We start from the raw sequence: 12770 nt of genomic DNA on the forward strand, positions 1-12770 counted from the left end.
TGGAGAGTCTCTGTGGTCATAGTGCCCCAATTTCTTGTGAGAAAATACTCTAAGAAAGCTTTGGAACTGAGCTCTGTGTTGTGCTGAGGGATAAAATGTATTGGGCTTTAGATTAGAGTGTTCCCTCTAAGCTGCCTGGCAGTGCGGTATGAGCACGCCTGCACGGCCATGCACGCCGCACAGCTTAGAGGGAACGCTGCTTCATATGTCTGTTCTCCTATTTGAAGTTAATGGTGATCCTGCTCCTATAATGCTGGAACTTATGAGCCCAAAGGGAGTAATAGGACCACTTCTATACCTCAGTTGGGCATTCAGAGTTAGTCTCAAGCTGCACTTTGGTCATCCACTAGGTGAAATAGAATTCTGCCCTTAGTGTTCCTAGTCTTACAAAGTTGGTTTTCATTTTAAGATGTGTATTGCTGCAAAAGCAAATTTGTGTGGACCAGAAAGTGTTACTGCTTGAAAGCTGACAAGATGTTTACAATTTGTGACAATCCCTGGACCACCTGAAAAAGTTCCAAAGACCAGAGTTAAGATCCTCTAATTTACGACTAAACTCTAGACAGCTCATTTTTAAATTCAAAAAGAGACAAACCAACAATTTCCCATGTCCTCCTCACCCAGCTGTCCTTTGTGATTTGGTCATTGAACTGTCAGGCGTTTTTTTGCACCAGAACAATAAATTTAAGGAAATTGAATGTGGGGACAATGGATGAAATCCTGGGCCCATTGAGTTCAATGGCAAAATTCCTATTTACTTCAGGAAAGCCTGGATTTTATGCAGGGTTTCTACAGAGGTTCAGTGAATGGGTTATATTTTGTTTTTTGATCCTGGAAGTTGCTAAGTGCCTCACAGGAGAATAGCATTTGTCTTCAACTCTCAGTTCTTTACATAGAGCATATTCTTTTCATGAATCTGTTCATCATGGAACAAAAATCTAGAGGTTGGAGATATCATTGGGCCCATGTCCACTGCTTTCTGCAAACCCTATTGACTACAAACCCTATTGCCTGAGACATAGCTGCAGGCCTGCTATTACAGAAGGCAACTGATAATTTTCACCTTTTGAATATATAGCTTGTTTACTTAAAAAGCACTCTGATTTCTAAGGTTAGAGCTTGGTATTGCTTCTATTTGGTTCCAACTTTGTTTCTGTGATTTATCCAATGATTGTTTAATGTTAAATATAGAAGCAGTCTTAGAAAAAGGGACAGAACCCATAACTCTCTCTTCCTAAGTGAGTGCCCTAAATACTAGAATTCTCAAAAGGAAGTAATGGAGAATACTTCCATTCACTCAAATAACCTATCGACTGGTGCTTAGGGTGCATTTATGGGGATATGAGATGTGGATTTGAACCCTTACGCTACAGTTTGAACTGAATCTAAGTCTCCTGCTTCCTGGACAAGTGCTCTGACTGCTAGCCTATTCCATAAAAACACCACCATCTACATATTAAGGGAAAGCAATGGCTACCATTGAATTTTTTAGGAGTCTAATCTGGTTAGTGTGTATTAGGCATCCTCTGAGAACACCTACTAGATCAAATCTCACAAGAAATTTAAGGAAAGAAATGCCTTCTTTTTGAAGCAAGTTATCAACTACGTGAGTTGCGCAGTCCTGCCATTTATCCTAGTCCTTACATTTATCTGCCTTATGGCAGATAAATACTTTCTCACATTAGTGGATAAGTAGACCTCCATTTTCCAATATGACACATGTTTCATCTGTACAACCCTGCCAGTGCTGGGCCTGTTCTTGGGACAGGCACAGAGGTGTGGCTGGAGGCCTTTAACATTTGACTGAAAAGGATAAGGAAAGATCTGGCTTTTTCTGTACAGTCCTCTCTTTATCTATATATCTTTATATATATATGAAAAGAAGGAGAGAGAGAGAGAGAGAGAGAGAATGTTCCTAAAAGAAAAATAGACAAGCATTATATACGTAGCAAATTACATAATATTTTAATGGTCCTGAATATGTTGTGTAAAGCTTTACATACAAATAATAGAAGTCACTTAAAGCATGTGCATATGAATTTCCTCTCAAAGACATTTGCTGATTATACCTGACTTGTTTTTCTATGTCACTGCAAAGACAAAGCAAATGCTGATTAAAGCAATTAAAACTTTCCTTTGTTTGTGGAAAGAGATGTATTCAAATATGGCTTTTTTGTTTGTAGACATCTTAATAAGCACAAGCAGATTGAAATGAAATCTGTCATCAGTTATATTTTCTTTTAGACTAACTGTCTACTTCACATACATATTAAGGAAGATTTGTTACCAGAGCTTTCTTATGTTTTCTATTTGTTGTTAGAAAATAGTAAATGTTGAAATAACACTAGATCTATCAATCTGATAACATAATGCAATACAGATGACAGCTGAAGAGAAGAAAAATTTAATGACTTATATAGTATTTGCAGCAGTGCGGGGGTTTTGGGTTTTTTTTTGTTGTTATGGTTTCTTCAAAACACAATTGTGCTGTTCAATGTATGCTACCATGGAGGAATATAAAGTATTATTGCAAATGGAGAATTCAGCTTTTGTAGAATATAAATTAACTGCCATGTAAATATAAACATCAATTAAGTTCTGTCACTTGTTAAATATTTATTTACCAAAATGATTTAAACAGGAAAGCTTACAGTGGGGAAAATTGTCTGCTACTCTCTATATACCACTGGTACTCTTAGGAACCTGCTTTGTCTCTATTGTTTCTTTATTTATAATCTCTTATATGTAGTAGCATAGGTTGCTATTTCAAGCAGCTGAAAATTTAAGGTGTATTTCTCACTGAGGTTGAGGGGAATTAGGCATGTAACTCCCATTAATGCTAATGGGAATTAGGCAGATAAATACCTTCTTACATTAGTGGATAAGTAGACCCCCATTTTCCAATATGACACATGCTTCATCTGTACAACCAGAAGGTAGCTAATAATAATCAGAGAAGTGCCTAGAGCAATAAAAATTATGCAACAATTGAACATTTTTGTTCTATCTCATCAGAATTCTCAATATCTTTCCGTGGGGGACCATGTTTAGACGTACAACTTGGAAGACATTGACAAGCTGCACAGTCTCTTTTGGGATGGAATGGAAGAATAAGATATTAATATCACTTATTTTAGTCCCAAAGTTAACAAGATTCAACAAAAAGCCCTGGTGTCTTCTCACACTTATCAATACGAAATGTGGACATCAGAAGTAAAGGAGTCATGAAATGGAAAAGAAAAGCCATTTCAGCAAAGGAAATGGATCCTACATTACTTTTAATTTCTGGAATTAATACTTTTTTATTCCCGTGTTTGGGATCTTTGCATCACTCTACATCTTGCCTTCAAGCCTTCTCAAGTGCATCATTTAAGATAGTTACTAGATATATTTAAGGCACATCCATAAAAATGTCCCTTGACAGCAAATCTAACTCTACTTTAGAAATCCAGATTCAATGGAAGTAAATATCATCCTAGACAGAGGATTTGTGGTTTACATCTTATTTTTGTGTCCTGCCACATTTAACAGTTGCAAAATACAGAATGTTTCACCTGACATTCAGGTCAGGAGTCAGATTAACTCTATGAACAAGTTAAAGAAGAGAAAAGAAAGGGAAGTAATACTTGAAAATGAATGTGCAAAAAACACTTTGTAGTCAAGCGAACAGTTTAAAAGGCTAACTAAATTTTTAAGCTTTTCCTGACTTCAAAACAATGCAGATAGCTGCCTCTAGATTTACATTTGAGAAGGTTAGTCAAACCATTTTAAATACAATTAACCATAACACCAGAAATCCAAACAAGAAATAGGAAACCGTAGTAAATACCTTAAGGCTAAGATTTTCAAAGGGGCCCAAGTGAATTAGGTGCCCAACTCCCAATGACATTAATTCCCTTGGGCCTCTTTTCCATTCTAGCCTAAATTCTCAATGATGATAGCAATCAAACAAACCATTTCAAAAACCTAATCAAATGCCTTCTCCATGTGCTCATAAAATTAAATGCTGATGCAGCGCATTCCATTTAATTGAGATACACTTAAGCTGGGAAGTTCGCTTAATCAGGACGTCTCCCAGGGAACAATTTAAGTCCAATGATAGTTAATGGCAATGACTACTGCTTAATGGGGATGGTTATTCTGCTTAATTGAGATTTCTTATGGTGATTTAGTGGTTCACAGTCATGCCATTTTAAATAACTAACAGTGACTAATTTTGTTATATTTTCTGTATTATTAAATGTATTTGACATAAATTTGATAAATTTCATAGACTAGCACTTGAAAATGTATTAATTCTCTGTATGAAACAAGAATATATATAGCAACATAGTCTATTCAGGCAAAATGTGAAAAGCAAAGGGAAACTGTAGTAGAAAATAACTGTCCTATTTAATCCTAAGAGATGGTAAAGTCCAAGCAGATAAAAAGTTTAGTCTAGTGGTAAGTGTAGAAAACAGTCATTTTGTGTTTGATATAGATGGCAGTTTTTGGTGCAGATGGGTCTGCAATGCAAAGTTCAGGTCTAGATCAATTTCCTCCCCCCAAACTTTACAGGAGATTAAAGATAAATTGGGTAAACAAAAAAAGCACAATGTAAGAATGAGTCAATATTAGTCTGTGTGAAAAAAAATGCACACAGTACTGGTTAGCTGTTGGTGAATTTTTTGCAGACTCATCTCTAGGGCTAAGCACAGACAGTCAAAAAGCCTGAGTCTGAATCAATTCAATCTTTGAAGGTTAGTCTAAGCTGCATAGATTGAACCAATAAGCAAGTGAACAGACATTCACGTTTGATTTCAGAAATAGAACCACATGCCTGCAGTTGCCCAGGCCAGAAGTTGGGGATGATATAGCTTAGAGCAGATAGCTTGGGTCAAGGCTAACCCACCCACCCTGCAAGGGGAGGTTTGTGGGGGAGGTGCAAAGCATCCTGGGATGCTAGGAGACTGTGAGTAAACTTGAATCTGGAGTGGATCTGGGACAGAAATCCAATAAACCAATTTAACCTAAATCAGCTAAGTCTGATACTACATCCATCTAGGTTTATCTTAAACTGGCTTTGGACATGTTGAAAGTGGTTTACGTGCACTGAACTTCTGTTGTATCACAGATTTGAACCAGTTTCCAATCACTTGGACCAGTTTATATGTAATTTCTGTCCCTAGCCTAAATGACTGGAAGTAAAATGAGATACAGTATGTCTAGCAAAACTGCTTTATCTAACATCTCTGTGGAGTAGTGAAAAAAATTATGTGCTTGTCTCGATATGTAATGCCTAACAAACAACATTGGAAAGGAAATATGTTTCTGAAAAAGCAGGGGAACTTACTGGTAATATGCAGGGATCCTGGTTTTCTCTGATTTAAAAAAATCCTCAATTTTCAGTTAAAAAAAAAACAAAAACTCCAAATCCATATTTTTCCATGATTAAAATGAAACACCACTATATATATTTATATTTTAGTCGTGTTTCATTTAAATCATGGAAAAATGTGGATTTGGGGTTACTTTTTTTAACCAAAAATTGGGGATTTTTTTAAATCAGAGAAAACCAGGATCCCTGGTGATGTGGAAATAGTTGTAAGATTTTAGCCATTAATCCATAAAAGAGATTATTATTTGCATGTGTAACAGTAGGTTCTATCTGTCTTTGATATCCTATAAACTGAAGTTGTAGAAGTGGTCTAAAGTCGTGCAACTTGGAACATGAATACATGGAGCTTTGTTACAGAAGCCCAGGTGTATAGTACATTTGTAAAAGGGAGAGGGTCAGAGCGATGATTATGTGAAAACAGGATATTGTCATGCAAGGGAAGATTCAATGGAATATAGTGCTAGATGATGGATTGTATTCTGAAGAACAACTAGAGCCAAAGTTGCAGGGGTGCTACTCATTCTGAAAAAGTGTTTTGTCCACTGTGGATTCTCTGTGGGGAAGAAACAGAGTACGTATTTGGCTTCTAGTAAGCATAATGAACATCTTTACTGTGTGGTTTGTTTAATCTTTTCTTAAAACCTGTTGGTAAATGTAGTGCTTATGAAAACAGTGGACTGCTAGTGTGAAGAAGTCATAGTTCTGCCACCTTTCACACCAGTTTCTATGCCCAAGTCTACCCATGGAATTCAGTACTGATCTTCAGTCCCCTTGTCATTTGCAGCCTGGCATTCCCTTGAGCAGAGAATGTTAGTCATGCCAAATTTCCTGCAATAGTTGTGCAATATGCATAATGATAATGAAAATGATTGTGCTCTTTTAAAAATATGTAGGATCATGTTTTACTTAATGCTAAAATTCCTTCTTTCCTATTTGATAGCTACAGCACAGACTCTTAGAGGTGGAATTTAAAATATGACACCCTGTCAAGGCTAGAAAAATCACGAGTAATCTGTAGCAAATCAACAACTTCCATATCATCAGCAAGGGAAGGTGGTTCAGACTTGTTGAACCCTAGTTATTATAGGCTTGAACAACTCCTGATATAGAAGAGAGATATGCATGATTATGCAGGCAAGCACAAGTTAAGTAAGGCTGACTCCTGCTCACTGCAAATCTAATTGACAATTTTGTTGCCCTTCTCTGGCTATTTAAGAAGAGTAGTGAGGTCAATGGTAATGACACATCTCATGGTCGGAAAATGCCACCCACTTGGTTTCTCACTGAATCTTTTTACAAGGCATTGATTTCAAACTTTCTTAGCTAAGCTTTTTAACAGGGAAAGAAGATTTAAAAGTGCTTTGCATGAATTCAGAGCATATGAAAGACTACAGACTGAAAACTATAGAGACTGAAGTACTCTGTTTTCCTGCTTCCTTAGACTATTATGCTGGCTGTGTCAAACACTGACCCACTTAATACATCAAACTTGACCTTGTGGGTAACTTCTGGGACAAGAATCTTCAGACATATTCTGTCTTTGAATATTGCCAACAAGAATTACAATTAATTAATACCATTCACACTGTGCATTAATCTGGGAGGAACTGGGATGAGATGACATGGGAAAGTACGTTATGACAACATTGTTCAGTCTTCTTTGAGAAACGAAAATATAATCATCCTTTCATTTCCTTCATATGTGGATTGTTAGAAACACAATAGACACTTAAATGATGCAGTCAAGTCTTCCATCTGTGCAAACAGTTCTCCGAACTAGTGTACTTGAGCAAATGAGTCTCCTTGGTCCCGCAACCCAAGCAAATTCCTTAAATACATTATGTAAAGGGGCTGAAGTAGCAACAGTTCTTTTTGGACTGATTTTTTTTTTATATCAGGAAATAAAAGAAAAAACAGTTAACCACTTAATTCACTAGTAAGAGTGAATTATATGTTGGAGATACATGTTGACAGATACCTGCAACAGTGTAGTCATATTCATAAATAGTTGGTTGATTATGGCTTGATCACAAAGTTATGGATTATTCCTATTATGCTGAAACCAAGATGGCACATAGCTTGAGTGTTTGCTGCCTGTACCTCATTACACTACTATATGACAAACCAGAGTTCCATTTTAATTCAAGATGCTCATCCGTCAACTCTGGCAGAAGTTAGAAGCATCTAACAAGATGTTCTTAGACTCCTAAAAGGTCCCACAAAATACAGCTGCACAGACTTGGAGGAGAATGTTTTGGAAGTGATCTTTACAAACTACGGAGACTGAGATGCTCTGTTGTCCTGTTTCCTTTTGCTATTATTCTGACTCCATCAGATACTAACCTACTTAATGCTTCAAACTCAACATTGTGGTTCTCTCTAGGATGAGAATCTTCAGAGTCATTCTGCCTTTGGAGATTGCCAACAAGAATTCCATTTTCTTTATGAATTAATCTACTATGAAAGGGGATGAGATGAAATAAAAACATTCATAGTAGTTAGAAAGATCTGTTAAGTAATTTAATCTGTCCCCCTTGTTGTACCAAGTGGTTCACCAAATGTAATGCTGAAATGCTACGCTACTGCTTGTGTAAGGAAAAGTTAGGCATTGGGGAGAATGGAAGAGACTACTCTCAAATTCTAACATCCAGACTAGCCCAGATGCTGGCTGGCTGTCTCTGGCAGCAGAGCCAGCACCTGCTCCCTGCTTCTACTCACCCCCATCAGTGTCTTTTTGCAGGTGCAGTGGTGAAGCGCCTCTGCTACACAGCTCCTAGTCCCTGGCCATGCCTATCTGCTGAGCATTTCTGAGCACTGGCCAGGGCCGGCCACACAGGGCCATCCACACGGGGGCCCAGAGAGGTGGTGCGGTACAAGAATGTCATCCTTGTCATTGTCCCCATTGAGTCCCAGCCCTGCCCACGTGCACAACCCTGTGCCAACCTCTCAGGCCCCTAATTGGTCATGGAAGGGGGTTGCTGATCTCATGGCATGGTGCAGAGGCAGTTCATGTGGGATGGGCACTAGATTACCCACATTTATGAGGCCCTATTGGGTGGCATGAATGAGCAAAGGCATTCCCAGTTGGCATGGCAGTGCCGAATTAAGGTCAAGGCTTTGCAGGCACAGTGGATGGCCATGACTAACTACAATTGTCAGACCATGGCCTTTATGCAGGAACTGACCAATATTTTGGTGCCTCAGGACCCAAGGTGCACTGCAAGCATCACCAGCAGGGGTCACCTGGCAAAGCCCTCACCCCACCTTGAACCACCTTGGGCCTTCAGCATTCTGCCTTATCCTCCTCCCCAGCTGCTGCATCCACTGGCAGCTTGGGAAGCCCTGGCCAGCAGCTGCTTCACCCTTAGCACAGCCCCAGACCCCACCATGAGGAGTGGCTGGCCAACAGCCTCACCAACCCCAGACATATGGTAAGTCCCACAGTACAGAAGGGCCCTCCAAGTCCTGACCCCTGCCCCATCCCCAGTCCTGGCCCCTGCCCTTGGCCCCAGCCCCTGTCCCTGCTTCCAGCTCTTGGCTTGTCCACATTCCCCTGACCCCGGGTTCTCCCCCTACAGCATGCAGGGAGGCACAACACAGTTCAGAACTTTATTCAGCAGCCCATGTCCCTGCAGCTGGGTGGGCATGGGCCTCTCACATGCCAAGGAAGGTGTTGATGCAGTGGCAATGTTCTCCTTGGCAGCGGGGGACAGGGACATGTAGCACTGCCACAGGTAGCTCTCCAGGCAGCGGCAGAGGTTGTAGGGCAACTTGGGCTTTCCCACTATGGCATCATGGCTCAGGATCCTGAACCATGAGTGCAGGTGTGCCTGGGCCACCAGGAGAATCAGTACCAGCAGAGTGTAGTAGCTCAGGGAACCCTCTGCCTGCACAAACAGCTCATCGTGCATCATTGGGGTATGTGCAGCAGTGGTGTGGGGGGGTGGCCCTGGGGCACCTCCCCAGGGAGGCCTCCAGAGGGGAGGGTGGGGGTGCGGCCATCCACTCGCCCCACTTGTCTGGGAATGCCATGCATCCCAATCCCAGGTGCCATGGGCTGGGCAGAATTGCAGCAAATTGGTTGGCCAGCAAGAAGGCAGGGGGGAGCAGGTCTGGAGCTGTGGCAGCAGATGCTGCCAGCAGCTGGGCCTGTCCTGACGTGGGAAGGGGGTGGGGGAAGCAGGTTACCTATGACCAGCACTCAGTGGGTTGCTGGCTGCAGGGGAGGAAGGGATGATGTGAGGCTTGGGCAGTAGCCACCTGGGCCTGGTCCTGCCCAGCCAGCTTATTATGGTCCCTAGGTATCCGTGCATTGCTGATCCCCAATCTGAGGCCAGGTAGTGCATGGCCCCTAGTGCAGAGCATCATATCTCTGAGATGGGTATCTTCACTCTGCAGGGCTACTATCTGTACATGGGGGAGAGCCCACAAGCCCCAGATGGGATTCAGGCTCTGGGTCACTGCCACCCACTGCTGGAGCCATCTGGATGTGCTGGCTGCACCAGCAGCTCACCAGGGACTGGACCCTACTGCTCCGGTGGCTAGTGGCAGTGACAGAGGAGCAGGAGGTGTGGGAAGCACCAGAGCAGGCTTGCTGAGTGGAGGATGTTGTCAGGGCAGAGGCATGGGACTGGGTGCAGTGGGACCACTGGGCTCAAATGGAGGCCCGGGAGTGGGAGCACCTGGAGCTGCTCCAGCAGCAAGGGGATGCTGACTGGCAGACCATGGACACCCTCTTGGCCTTAGTGGTTGTGTCCATGTTCCCCACTGCCCTGCCTGTACCCATAGCCCCATGGGACCACTGGGTCCTACCCGCCACCTCCCAGCAGGCCCCTGCCTGACCATGGGAGGAGCTCCGCAGGTGCCTTCTACCTCCCAGACCCCTTGACCTAGCTCCCGCCCTGGACCTGCTGCCACCCACCTGGGTCTGGACCTGCTGCTCTCCCCTGCACCATATGGCCAAAGACCCGGCTGTACATGATACCACCACCTGCTGGAGTCACTCTGGACCCATGGGGGAGCATCCAGAGGCTGAAAAGCTAGGCACCTGCCCTGGGCCTCTGGCCTCTAAGCCCCCACTATGGCCCCCACTCTGGGCTTGAAGACCTGAAATATTGTAAATAGTTTTCCATGTGTAAATAGTTTTCCATGTGTATATAGTTTTCCACTTATAAGTGGGTTTTTTAATTTTAGTGCCAAGTCCCTGTACGTGTATACACCTGCCAAAAATTACCTACTGTGTGTTAGCTTAATGTGTAGTAAATTTAGTTGCACTTAAATGTATGTGTAGACAAGCCCTCTGTGAAACAGAAGCAACTATTTGAACACCTTCAAGAGACATTTGGATGTTCATCTTGCTGGGATCTGCCACTTCTGGCCCACTGAGCAACCCTTGCAAAGCCAGCAGTTCAAGGCACTTAAGGGAGCCAACCCCTGCCCCAGCCCTGGTAAAATCTGTGGGCAAGGAAGGAGCCCCCCAGGGGGCACTTGCTTGCCTGTACACAAATGCCAGGAGCTTGGGGAATAAGCAGGAGGAACTCATCCTTCTGCTCAATGCAAATAATTATGATGTCATAGGGATAATGGAGACTTGGTGGGACTCCACCCATGACCGGAACATGGGTATAGATGGCTATACCCTGTACAGGAGGGATCGTGTAGAGAAAAGGGGCGGGGGTGTAGCTCTCTATGTTAAGGAAAGCTACGCGTCCCTGCAAGCCGATATTGGTGACCAGGGTGGATGGCTGGAGACCCTCTGGGTTAAAATCTGTGGGGAACACGGCACAGGGGACACAATGGTGGGAGGAGTGTTAGTTTCCAAAACTTTGCCCTACTCTCTCCAGAAAAACATCCAACTGCCTAAGGAGCTTGGAGTTAGCCAATAGAAAACACCAAGTGCAGGGATGCATTTTAAATTCTGCCCCTCTAGAACCTAGGTGGCTTATTATGAGGTGTAGGGAGGCCTGTGTAGTTACAGTCTGTTCTCCCCTGGATATAGGTCCTTACTTATATTTTTATGGACTGAGTCATGGCTCATTCCTTTCTTTTCAACTATAAACAAAGGTGATAATGACCTCTTATATAATATTATAGTGAAATAAGTTCTTGCCCAAAAGGTTGGAGACTCGAGTTCAATTTCTTTCTCAGCTTGAGGGAGTTCAAGACTATATCTCCCATCTCTTATGATGTTGCACTAACCATCAGACTGTAGATTAGTCTTGGTGGGTTTCTTTACTTTTTCCTGTTAAAACTACTCCAATGTTCAGAAAAAAAATACTAGATTTCCTGGACAAGAACCAGGGAGTCTGACTCTGTAACCTCCTGGTTATGCTATTCACCTGAGGGAGAGGGTTTTAGTCCTGTCTCAGGACTCTATAATTTTATATTATACAGTCAGTAGTTTAAAAAAAATAGAAATAACCCTGACAGTTTAAGCGTGAGTAAACTAGACAGCAGCAATTTGAGCTGGGGTGGAGCAGTTTATGCCAGGCCTCTCCTGCTCTGCTCTGCCCTGGGCTCTGGATGGTGGCATCAGGTGGAGGAGGGGCTGGATAGGGTACAAGGGTGCTGAAAGTGCAAAGCTGTGTGGCTAGGTGGTAGGCAGGGGTCTGGCCCATTGTTGGTTGGGCTGGCTGGGCACAATTTACACCCACTGTCAGCATTTACACATGTGTTTAATCACAGTTAATTACTCCACCTTAAGATAGTACTATTTACTGTGGCCTAATAGTGTAGCACAGGTAGATGCTGACGCTTTACACTGCAGCTAATTAGAAGGGATACTGGTTTTCTCTAATAAACAAATCCCTAATTTTCAGTTTTAAAAAAGTAATAAAAAATCCACATTTTTCCATGATTAAAATGAAACACCACTATATCTATCTATCTATCTATCTATCTATCTATCTATCTATCTATCTATCTGCCAGTGGTGTTTCATTTATTCATGGCAAAATGTGGATTTTAGGTTACTTTTTTTAACCCAAAAATTGGTGATTTTTTTTAATCAGAGAAAACCAGGGTCCCTGCTAATTGTTTACTCTTCAGTAAAGTGTACATGTAGATGCAGCCACTGAGTTACTTCAGAGCACACACATAATACCAGGGGTATAGGCATCTAGGGAACTTTATAGTTTAAAATAGGGGTGATGTGAGAGTGGGAACAGAGGCTGCTGGCAGTGAAGTGGGGGCAAAGGGCAGTGGGGATGGGGGTGGGAGGTCCAATAGCTGTGGGGGGTGGGTGCAGGCAGGCGGCAGATGTGGTGGAGGAGCAGGCAACAGCTGTGGCTTCAGCCCCAACCCCAGGGGTGAGGACCAGAGTTGGAGCTGCAGCAACTGCCTATCTCCCTGCCACCCCATACTTGAATCCAAGACAAGGGGATTTCCTTCCATG

The sequence above is a fragment of the Alligator mississippiensis genome, chromosome 1, assembly GCF_030867095.1.
Source record: "Alligator mississippiensis isolate rAllMis1 chromosome 1, rAllMis1, whole genome shotgun sequence".
Lineage (NCBI taxonomy): Eukaryota > Metazoa > Chordata > Crocodylia > Alligatoridae > Alligator > Alligator mississippiensis.